Source organism: Scomber japonicus, chromosome 18 (assembly GCF_027409825.1).
Source record: "Scomber japonicus isolate fScoJap1 chromosome 18, fScoJap1.pri, whole genome shotgun sequence".
Lineage (NCBI taxonomy): Eukaryota > Metazoa > Chordata > Actinopteri > Scombriformes > Scombridae > Scomber > Scomber japonicus.
The window spans coordinates 2506839-2518491 of NC_070595.1; the positions used below are offsets into that span (position 1 = coordinate 2506839).

Sequence of the window (11653 nt, forward strand, 5' to 3'; positions counted from 1 at the left end):
CATACGTGTTTCCTCGTCCCCTCGGGCTTGGCCCCCTAATAATAAAAACCAGCACAAAAACAATAGGGTTCCTAGCACCGCTGGTACTAGGAAACGCGTCTGCTTGCATACGCGTTTCCTTGGCCCCCTAATAATAATAATAATAATAATAAAAATCAGCACAAAAACAATAGGGTTCCTAGCACCGCTGGTACTAGGAACTAATAAAAAGTAATTTATTAGGGGGCCAAGCCCGAGGGGACGAGGAAACGCGTATGCAAGCAGACGCGTTTCCTCGTCCCCTCGGGCTTGGCCCCCTAATAATAAAAACCAGCACAAAAACAATAGGGTTCCTAGCACCGCTGGTACTAGGAAACGCGTCTGCTTGCATATGCGTTTCCTCGTCCCCTCGGGCTTGGCCCCCTAATAAATTACTTTTTCAAACATACCTTCAGATGACAACCCCTGGAAGGAATTGGGTGGAGGTTGGGGAGTGACTGGTGGGATCTGATTTATAAATTGGGCCTGAATCTCATTAGGGTGGGTGAAAGGCTGGAGCTGATTAGGGATGAGGGGGGTTAGAGTTGAGGGGGCCTGAAGATTGTAGAAAGTGCGCTGGGAATTTTGAAAGGACTGTGGAGAGCTGGAGGCTGCTGGTGTATTAAAAAAAGGGGGTGGGGGGGAAATAAGACGTGGTTATAAGCTTTTGTGCTGAATTAGATTGTATGCAAAAGCTTACTTTGTCACACATGCCCCACACATACAATGTGGCCTACTGTACCTGGAAAAAAAACTTTTGGTGCTGGGGCGTACTTTTGTCTAGGAGGGTCATCTTGGTCAGAGTCGGAGTGGTACAGTGGATTGGGTCTAAAAGTAAACACAAACAAAATATAAATAAACTGTTCTGTTTGTTTACATTTCAGTTTCAGTTACTGTAACATTCAAAACTTTGGAATCACTGAGAAATTTTAACCTCTTGTTTCAAATAAAGTATTGACACTTGTCACTAGGGGTGGGACGATATGCTTTGGTCACATTTGATATAATCAATAATTGCAATTTTCTTTTCCTTCTTAAAAAACAAACAAGTTGAATCATACACTTCTAGAGATGATAAACCATGAATGACATTCTCATAAACAATGCACATCAGTCTGTGTCAATGTAATGAATTGCTCAATATGTTTTTAAATAATAAGTAAAGTGCTCTGACTACTCAGTGCTCTCTGAAGTAGTGCAATGTCTGATAGCTTTAACAAAATAACATACACATGTATGCTACACAAAAAAAAGGTATTTTCTGTTGTTCAGTCAACATGAGCTGTTGGAACAATAAATAAAAGATAAATAATAATAATGGTTTATTTTTATAGTAAGCAGTAACATTTCAGTGACTCCAAATGTTTGAATTGTCTACAGTAGGACACACTGCAATATTTGCTTAAATTCTAACATATAAAAGCTTGTGCACACAGACATCAGCAGCACATCATTGGAAAAACAGCTGATGTGGAACTATGGAAATTGAACATTCAGTATTGCCTTTTTTTCCTTTTCAAAACTGCAGGATGCTCCTCCTCTGACTGCATGTCTGTGGTGTCGCAGTTCTCCTCAAGGTACCTCTCCAGGCATCTCTTAGCTTCCTCAAAGGTGTCTACAAACAGAGTTACTGTCAGGTACTGGTAAGTATTGTAAATATATTGACAGCTCACATTCAAATGTCACAACCAAATTTGACAACACCTACCACGAGTGATAAGAGTTCTTACTGGCTGGAATGTTTTCCAACCCTCTCCAGGCTCGTCCCTCCTCCTGATGGCGGCACGGACCTTGACGGAGTCTTTTGGAGAGTATGGCGGCCAGAATGCTTTCTCCCCTTGTACCCATGTGTGGGGTACGAGTTCAGTAGCACCGCTACTAAACTTAATGACACACCACGGTTTCATTTTTCAAATTTTTTTAGAGGAGGTGTGTAAAAACTGAAAGCAGAAGTACATGAACTGATTATGAGCTTATTACGAAATTCTTAAATTAACTTATTATGAACTTTTTAAATTAACTTATTATGGACTTTTTTAAATTAACTTATTATGAACTTCTTAAATTAACTTATTATGAACTTTTTAAATTAACTTATTATGAACTTTTTAAATTAACTTATTGACTTTTTTAATTAACTTATTATGAACTGATTTTTAAACTGATTTTTAAACTGACATTTTAGAAATTTATTTTGTGTGAACTATAGGAATGGCAATGAACTCTGTTTTGTCAGGGTAAAGCATGTATTTTTTTTCAATGTTCTGAAGCTTCACCACACCAACAGCCTTGCTCAACCCCCATACTTTATACAACCCAATACTGGAGGATGGAAATGCATACTGGAGATAAGACTCCTTTTTTGTAAATTTGCGGAAAATTGCGTAAGTGTCCTGAGCTACCTTGACAATGTTTTCAACAAGGGCATTCCTCATCAAGAATCTGTATGCCATTATCCCCAATCGTAGTTGTTAAAGTGCATTTTTCTGTGACAACCTTGCGGTACTGGTCCCCATGGTCTAGGTGAGGCACTACTGGACCATCATGGTGAAGGTGCATGTATTTGTGGCTTTTCTTGCCTGGGTCTGATGTCTCTGTAGGTGTTTCTGAAAGCCTTTATACAATTTGTTGTAAAGGCAAGTGAGGCTTGCGCAACAGGCTTTTCAACTGACCTAAATAATTTTCATAAGGAAAGCAGGAAATGTTGTCCAGGGGACCAAACAGCTTGTACTCTGCTGCAAGGTGTGTCAGCTGGTGGACATTATATGTGATTTCACTTTTCCCATATAACTGCCCAAAGTGATTGACAAATGAAATAAGCAATTCATTAGCACAATCTACCATTTCGTCTGATGTCCCAGGAGACAAAAGAAGGTGCATGGCCACAGAAAACAACATAAAGTTGTTAAACATCTCTAGAGGAATGGTGTTTTTAAGTACTACTGGGCCAGCATACAGCATAAAGTACCGCAGTTCAGTGGCCTTCCACCTATCAATGTCTGAGAGGTCCCTAGGTTTGCGACTGAACTCAGCTGGAGTGTAAGGTCTCAGTCCCTTCAGTTTAACAGAAATCTCTCCAATTGTTTTACTGGACAACCTAGTTGCCAGGGATTTTCCCCTTATCCAAATGTATAGAAGTTTCCTGGTTACCCCAAGACAACATAAGTGCATGTAGTCTAATGGAAACATTGTCAACATTTTCACCACACCAGCTAGGGGAGACAATTTTTGATTCAAGTGGTGGTCTTCATCAGTCATGGAATTGAAGTCTGTGTCAGTTCTTAATTTAGAATTTACTTCAGGAAAGGTCATTTTACTGTGCCATTCACCCACTTGACAGCATTTACCACAGCCAGAGTAACCATTATGGCCCTTTATGTTTTTAAGAAATGCTTGTGCAGGGGCATCACACACGAATGAACACACTTTTGTTATTATCTGCTGCCCATTATAAATGATTCCATTCTTTAAAATGTCATTAAGATCCTCAATGAATGGCCCCAAGAACTCAGAGACACTTTTTGGTTTGCTAAGGCCACAGAAGAGGCCAACAAGAAATGGAGATTTGGTGTAGTCAATATTTATTGTCGCAAGAATTGGCCAGAATTGAAGTCTACTACTTTTAAATAGGGGTAGTCCATCTACATTGAACTGCAACTTAGTTATGTTTAAATTAGCAGGCAGTTTCAAGGATTTAAGCTTGGATAACAAACCCTTGGCTAGGCCAAAGTGGTGATAGTCCCCACCATCCATCTTTCTAGTTGGTATTTCACCTTGTGTCCTCAGAAGTGTCTGAGCATCTTTTGGCAGTTCAGGATGAAAGATGCGCAAAATGCTCAAAAGTGCACTAAGTGCCACCAGAGACACGGAGAATGTAGAGGCCCAAAATTTCAAACTTGTCATCAAGAAGTCTGTAGCTGGAGCTTCAGTATCAGCATGATCTGAATCAATAGCTGACGTACAGTCAGCTATTGATTCAGCAGTGTCCATTGGCACATGTGTCTCACTGGATAGTGGCTCATTTTCCCTTATAATTTCTCCCTCCTCTACAGCTAAATTATAGGTTAGGCACTCCTCGTGTCCTAATATTTTGGCAGTGTTGCCTTGTGTGTTTGAAAGAGCAGCTGTCTCATCAAACTTCTGCAGTATCTCTGCTTCTGTGGCCTTAAGCATGGACCTGAATTTCCGCCTTTTTGACCAGCGTGATGCCATTATGTTGTCAGTTCAGAAATGAAACAAAAAAATACAATAATCTAATGACCTGTTTACGTGATAACTGATGCAGCTTTATGATCTGTGAAAAGGGAAAAAAGGTAACAGTATTAGCAAACAAATATCTCAAACAACCACAGTCCTGATAACACTACAGCAAAGCAGATGTTAATCTCATATGCTCTTTTAAACAACTACCAAACTGTAGAACTCTCCTCCCCCCATTCGTTTCTCTCCCACCATTGAAAGTTTTAAGAAAAACCTTTAAACCTTACTTTTACTTTTGTTTTGTGTTTTCTATTTTTTGTTGTTGTGTTCTTCCTTTTGTGTAAAGCACCTTGGATCAACAATTTTGTGTTAAAGGTGCTACATAAATAAAGTTGAAATTGAAATAATTTATATCACTTATTTCCTGTCACAGCATGGCATCTCTGGGTCTCAGTGCTAGGCTATATATTGTCTGAATTGAACTCCAATATTATTTATCAACTTTTCACTTTATACACTATGTATATGTATTCAGGTCTCTCTCTCTCTCTCTCTCTCTCTCTCTCTCTCTCTCTCAATAATCTTGGTATCAAAATAAAGGTAACACTTGTGAGGTGAAAGCATCAGCATATATGTTACTGGGTATGAGTAAATGAAGATTGAACACAGAAAAAATGAATTTCATTTCCATCTGATATTTTATTTATATTTTGAGTGAATAACACCTTACGAATTATGCTGCTGTAGCCAAAAAAACCCTTAAAAACCTTAGCACAACATCTGAACATTATCTGTGCCAAGTCTCATACTAATATAGTGAAGCAATGCAAAATTAGAGATATAGGTAGGCGCTCTGCTGCGCATGCGTTGCGTATTGATGTCAGCTAATCTAAACAATATTGTCATTAAGTGCATCAATATCTTGGGAATCCATTGGTCAATCAAGACGGTGAATCGACTCAAAGAGATCCAGAGACATTGGAGTAGCTGTTACGAGGACTATTATGTGACCAGACAACTTTTTACCATAAAAACAGTATGGAGTTAGATTTGTTTCATAATGTTGTGTGTGTGCAGATCGACAATCTGTGTGTAAATGTGTAATCTGTAAATATAAACACCTTCCACAAATACAAAAAAAAGATTTGTATATTCACAAAAATATTTTGCAAATATAAAACGGATCTGCAAATACACAAACAAATTCCACAAATATAAAAAATGCATTAAATTAATTTTGTGAACTCAGTTTTTATTTGTGAATCGAAAAAACATTTGTGGATCTCAGTTCTACGCTTGTGGATTTGCTTTTTACACACACGGAGTTTTGAAACAAACTTTCCGCCGGTCCGAACGAAAATCCACTCGTATCACTCGGCTATTTTCGGATAGCAAGTGATCGCCTACTGGTGACGTCATTTCCGCATATCAAAGTAAGAGCACGCAGTCTTTCTATGAGCTTTTTAAAATGTTTATCAGCGATAAGTGACGTGCATTCATGGTTTCATGTTAATGTCATACAGTGATTATTAGTGTGTGTTTATTTGTTCTATGTATATTATCTAGCACACACTTTCATATACATTTCTGTGTGAGTATGAAAGGCACCAGGATGCTTGTGGGCAATGTTCAGACAATTTTTATCGTTAAACAATAATAAAAAATAAATAAATAAATAAACACAGCTATTCATAAAACAGAATGAATACAAATGCAAAATATATTATCATTATTATTATTTTTATTATTGTTTAACGATAAAAAATGTCTTTTAAATGCTGTGCTGAAAATGTCTAAATCTTAAACCCCATAATTTTCTACTGATTACACTAGTATTGAAAGGTTGTGAAGAGATGTCTGGATGTCAGTCACCAGCATCTTCTACAGGGGCCCTCTTTACAGGTTGGATTGTTATGACTTCTGGTCTATTTACAATGCATCTTAATCATATTTGCAATGTATAAAATCCTGCACCCTGTTCGTTCTCCCAGCCCGCAACATGAATGCTTACACATAGACATTAGAACTACATTAGTAAGAGTACACTACTAATAAGATGAAGTGCGTTGTGACTTTTACCCATCTGAAAGAATACATGAAAAATATAAAGGATGAGGTGGCTGATAACTGCTTACTGAAGAAGCAGCCAAGCCACCGCTTTAGAGAGCTGAACGTTGCCCACAAGCATCCTGGTGCCTTTCATACTCACACAGAAATGTATATGAAAGTGTGTGCTAGATAATATACATAGAACAAATAAACACACACTAATAATCACTGTATGACATTAACATGAAACCATGAATGCACGTCACTTATCGCTGATAAACATTTTAAAAAGCTCATAGAAAGACTGCGTGCTCTTACTTTGATATGCGGAAATGACGTCACCAGTAGGCGATCACTTGCTATCCGAAAATAGCCGAGTGATACGAGTGGATTTTCGTTCGGACCGGCGGAAAGTTTGTTTCAAAACTCTGTGTGTGTAAAAAGCAAATCCACAAGCGTAGAACTGAGATCCACAAATGTTTTTTCGATTCACAAATAAAAACTGAGTTCACAAAATTAATTTAATGCATTTTTTATATTTGTGGAATTTGTTTGTGTATTTGCAGATCCGTTTTATATTTGCAAAATATTTTTGTGAATATACAAATCTGTTTTTTGTATTTGTGGAAGGTGTTTATATTTACAGATTACACATTTACACACAGATTGTCGATCTGCACACACACAACATTATGAAACAAATCTAACTCCATAAAACAGCAAAGGTAAGAAAAATTTGTAGTGGTAAATTTACAATGGGAAGTTTGATTTTTCTTCAACGGTGAGTTTTGGTCGGGCAGTAATGGGAGTTACACTGCTGGAATGTGTGACATCTCAGGATTTATTTGATATGTCGTTTGTGTGGATATCGTGAAATTAAATATACGAGGACGCTTGTTGCTACTGAGAAGTCAGTTGCTCGATGGTTTACTTGTGTTTTGTTTAGCTGTAAATAGCGAACTAGCTTACTAGCTAAACCTTCTGAACATAACGGTGTGTCATATGACTCGTGCATGTTTATTTGCCCTGTGATTTGTTCACTCATGCGGGGGCAGGCTTACTCCTGCCGGCAGGAGCTCATGGGATTGGTACTGCTCATACTCATCTCTCCAATAATAAGACCCGAAGAGCGTTTGTTTTTGTAACCATGCTGTGACTGAACCTGCCGTTACTGTGCATATGTCTTACAATGTTCGATAAGTTATAGTAATTATGCCGACTGTATCCAAGCGCCATCCATTGCTGTCATGTCGCTAGCGCAAATGCTAACATCAGAAGAAAAGTTAATGTATCCTGATGGCTCTCTAATTAATGGCTGTAAATCGATCCAATTGCTTTTTAAGTTGATCGATAATGTGGATTACGTGTCCATCGCTGATCCTAGCTAACATTGTCCCCTCATCTACAGTTAACAGCTAGCTATCTTGGAGAACTAATGCTAAAGTTACACATAAACTTGCGTCGATATATTCACATCCTATTTAATGTTAACATGTTATGTCCACATATTTACACAAAATAGACCGGTAGACAAAGATTAACTTCCCAGTGTTTATAAGGCGCTTGAATTAATTTATATGGTATAACAACAATTTGACAGATTGACTCATAATAAATCAGTTCTGACAGCACACGAATGACAGCATATAATGTTGCACTATGTAAATAAACTATAAAGTTACACGTTTACGAACATCAATTGGGTACAATTCAGCATTCAAATATTAGATAAATGTAGATAAATGTGCTTACCTGATATTGATTCAGAAATGAAATGTGTAGAGTAGAGTGCAGTACCGTTGGTCTACCACACGATGGTCTCCTGGTCAACTATAAATCAACGACTTTTCAGTCATCTTTCCCGGTCAACTATAAATCAACGACTTTTTAATCATCTTTCCCGGTCAACTATAAATCAATGTTATTTCAATGTCACAACGTTGGGTTTCATCGCTATTGTAACAGTGATTCAACATTGATTTAGCATTGAGATTTCAATATCAACCATTCTGATGATTCAGATGGAAAATCAACATTGTTTCAATGACACTTTGCTACCTGGGGTGTTTCAAGATTTCTGTGTTCAGGATTTAGTGGGTGGGTCTGAAAATCACCGCTGCGTTAGCATAAACCCGCCCCTGCTGCTGTAGAGGAATAAATACATTCAGCGCACACTACTACTATTATAGTCTACTGTTAGCCAGTTAGCTGAGTTAGCTGCCGAGCTAGCCACCGAGCTAGCAGCTGAGTTAGCAGCAGAAAGCTCTCAGAGGTAGCATCCATGTTTCTGGTAGAGGTGGTGACTTTGATTGACAGGCAGGGATGGGCAGTATTTCTAATACATGTATTTAAAATATGTATTTCAAATACAAAATACTATTTTGTCATTTGTATTTTATTGAGATTATGAAAATGCCTTGCACTGAAGTGCACTGAAGTATCAAAATACTTCAGTGCTTTGTATTTTTGTATTTTCAAAATACTGTAAAATACTTTCTGTGATACACCGTGATCTATGAAATCTCTGTCTCTCTGTCTGTCTGTGGCATCCTCGCATGGTCAAGCCCCTGTGATACCGCTCTCGGCCACTGGGAATTCTTGGCACTGTTTCACACTTGCTATGGGTATGCACATTGCACACGCTACGGGCAGGCGTTTATTTTCCTTTGCTGGACTGATTAACAGGCTCCATAGGCGTCATCTGAATGCAACATTGTTTGAGAAGTTAGTTGTGCTTAAAGGCATCAACTGAGGAGACACCACTAGCTAAGGTGGCTAAGGTTACACATACTCCTTTGCTCACACAAGGACAGCACAAGGATTTGAGTTCACAAGCTTTGATAGCAACACTTGAGTTTGCTATTTTTCTTTCATTTTTCTGTTTTACAGTTTTTTTCTAGACTTTAAATTTGTCTATGTTCTCTGACCTATGAAATATTTCAGTGCTATGGTGACTTGACCAGATAATTTCCTACCTCAAACAAGGACATTTCCAACCTCGTGCACATTTCAAATAAGAAATGATTGATAATGTCATAATTATTGGCTTCTAATTGGCTTAACTGATTGGATGGTATTAATGTGACAACCAGTTGTTTTTTTTTACTTTTTTTTTTTTAATTGACATTGATAAAGGTTGTGCACACACCACTTTCACGTGTATACAAAATTATTCAACTGTGATGAAACTCACCATAAGTTTGGTAGTGATGGTGTTAAATAACTGAAAGGGTTAAAATGCTACCTAGTTTATATTTCTAAATAAATTATCAATTTGGATTGTTTGTCTTTGAGTTATTGTCATTGATTCCTAGTGGGCAATCTATTACACCAAAAGAGTAAATACGTATACTTAAGGAAGGGTTCCTTGAGTTATCAAACATTTCTCAGGGCAGAGGTTTATATTGGGATGTCTCTAACATGAGGGGTCAGCATATGTAATCTGTTGACTGATTATGGGAGAAGTCTCCTGCTTTCAGATGTTTTTCCAGGTAGTGTACAAGTGAAGGGACAGATGAAAAAGGCTATTAGAGAAAGGTTGTTTAAAAAACTGTCTTCGGGAAAGAAGTATTTTGTAGTATTTTGAAAATACAAAAATACAGTTTTATTTGTTTTTATTTTATTTGGCTGCTGTATTTTGTAGCTTATTTTGATACATTTTTAAAGGTGGGTATTTGGTATTTTACTTGGAAATACATTTAGATGTATTTGTGCCCATCCCTGTTAACAGGTGACACTTGGTAGGGGGCGGGGTTTCAGTGGACTCGGCGGCCACGCCCACAGCATTTGGGAGCAGAGAAAGAGGCTGAATTTTACACAACTTTGAAGCCTAATTTCATATATTTTGGCTATTTTTTAAATCATTCAAATTTGGCAGGGTGGTTAACAATACACTTTTCTGTGGTATGTCAAACTCAGAACACATATTTATTCTTACTTTACATGGACTTCTTGCTGTGGGGCGACAGTAGTAACCACTACATTTTGGCTGTTTTGAACAAATTAAATACAGTCTCCAAAAAGCTCTTGTTGCAGTCTGCAACAAGAAGACAACCAGGCCAAAAACAGGCTGAGCTTTGGAAAATGGTTTGAAGCTATATTGTTAAGAGATGAGGACCTGCCTGAACATTCCAGTGTACTAGGCTGGTCGAATTGTTTGTGCCTCTGCTTGAAGCTCAATCCTGTAAATCTTGATGCCAGACAGGACCATTGTTTCATCTCCCAGCCGACAGTTGAACCCAGATCTCATTAAATTGCGTAGCTACAGTTTTTAATGACCTATTTTTGGTTCTGAACCCGGGGCTCTACTGTACTGTATGCCCTAAAAGAAAGGTACTTACAAAAACATTATCTCCTTGCAACCAGCCAGAAGTAGGCCAACTACCCCACCATGGTCCCCATACCCCCAGTTTAAAAACCCTGCAGCCCTGAAGGGTAGACTCACTTGGTTTTCATTTTTCTAGCACTCTTAAGTTATTTTTGTCTCTAATAATGCATAAGTAGGAATATCAGTCTGCAGGCAATGCAAGCTCCATTTATATAATGAGATTTTAGCAGATATTTTAGTGTGATATTGTCTCATAAGCCATTAAAAAATGATGGACCTGTAGAAATTGCGCGTGGCTTCATTTTTATGAGTGTGTGTGTTTAGCATCTTTGAGATTGAATATATCAGTCGTTGTTTGACAGAGATGCTACAGTGTGTGAGAAGAACATAAGAAGAAGAGTCTGAAATCTTACTGGCAGAAGTAACTATACCAGAGTAAAGTAGAGTTATTGAAATAATGAGTGGTAGAAGAAGTAGTCACAGCTGCTGCTGGAGGTGGAGCTAGTTTACACTACTTTTATATACAGTTAGTTTAGTCCAGTGGTTACCCAACCTAGGGATGGGGCCCCTCCAGAGAGTCAGCAGATAAATGTGAGGGCTGGTGAGATGATTAATGGGAGAGGAAAGAAGACAAAACAAAGTTCTGATAACAAAAAATGTATTTTCAGTTTTTAGACTTTTTCTCTCATTTTTGCTGAAATATTATCAATTCAGAGCCTGTTAAACTGTTACACAACTGTCTTACCTTGAGACATTCTTTTTCTTTTCATGTGCACAAAAACATCTTCCACTTTATTAAAACCTGTGCTGATGTGCTTTCCATACTCCAGACCTGGGATGTTTTATTTATCTTGGTCCTCATTCATTCATATGTCTCCATGAGAAAACAAGTACTTATAGACTTATAGCCCTCATAAAAAAAATAGTTTGTGCCTCAATGCTGCCTGTTTGAATCCCACACAGATTTCCATATTTGATACCACCAATAAAATCTTGTTACTCTACAAAGACAGTAGCTAGTTCAACAACCTCATCTGACTGTCCGCTGAAGACCGAAGA

The 11653-nt window shown here is 37.9% G+C and overlaps 1 long non-coding RNA gene across 1 annotated transcript in view; it reads left to right on the forward strand.

Annotated features, from left to right (window-relative positions):
* LOC128379615 (uncharacterized) overlaps positions 1–1915 on the forward strand; it is a 46016-nt gene extending 44101 nt beyond the window's left edge. The window contains exons 3-4 of the long non-coding RNA XR_008323408.1: positions 1547–1661; positions 1778–1915. This is a non-coding gene — a long non-coding RNA (uncharacterized LOC128379615). The remainder of the gene's footprint in view (positions 1–1546; positions 1662–1777) is intronic.
* The last annotated feature ends 9738 nt before the right edge of the window (positions 1916–11653 follow it).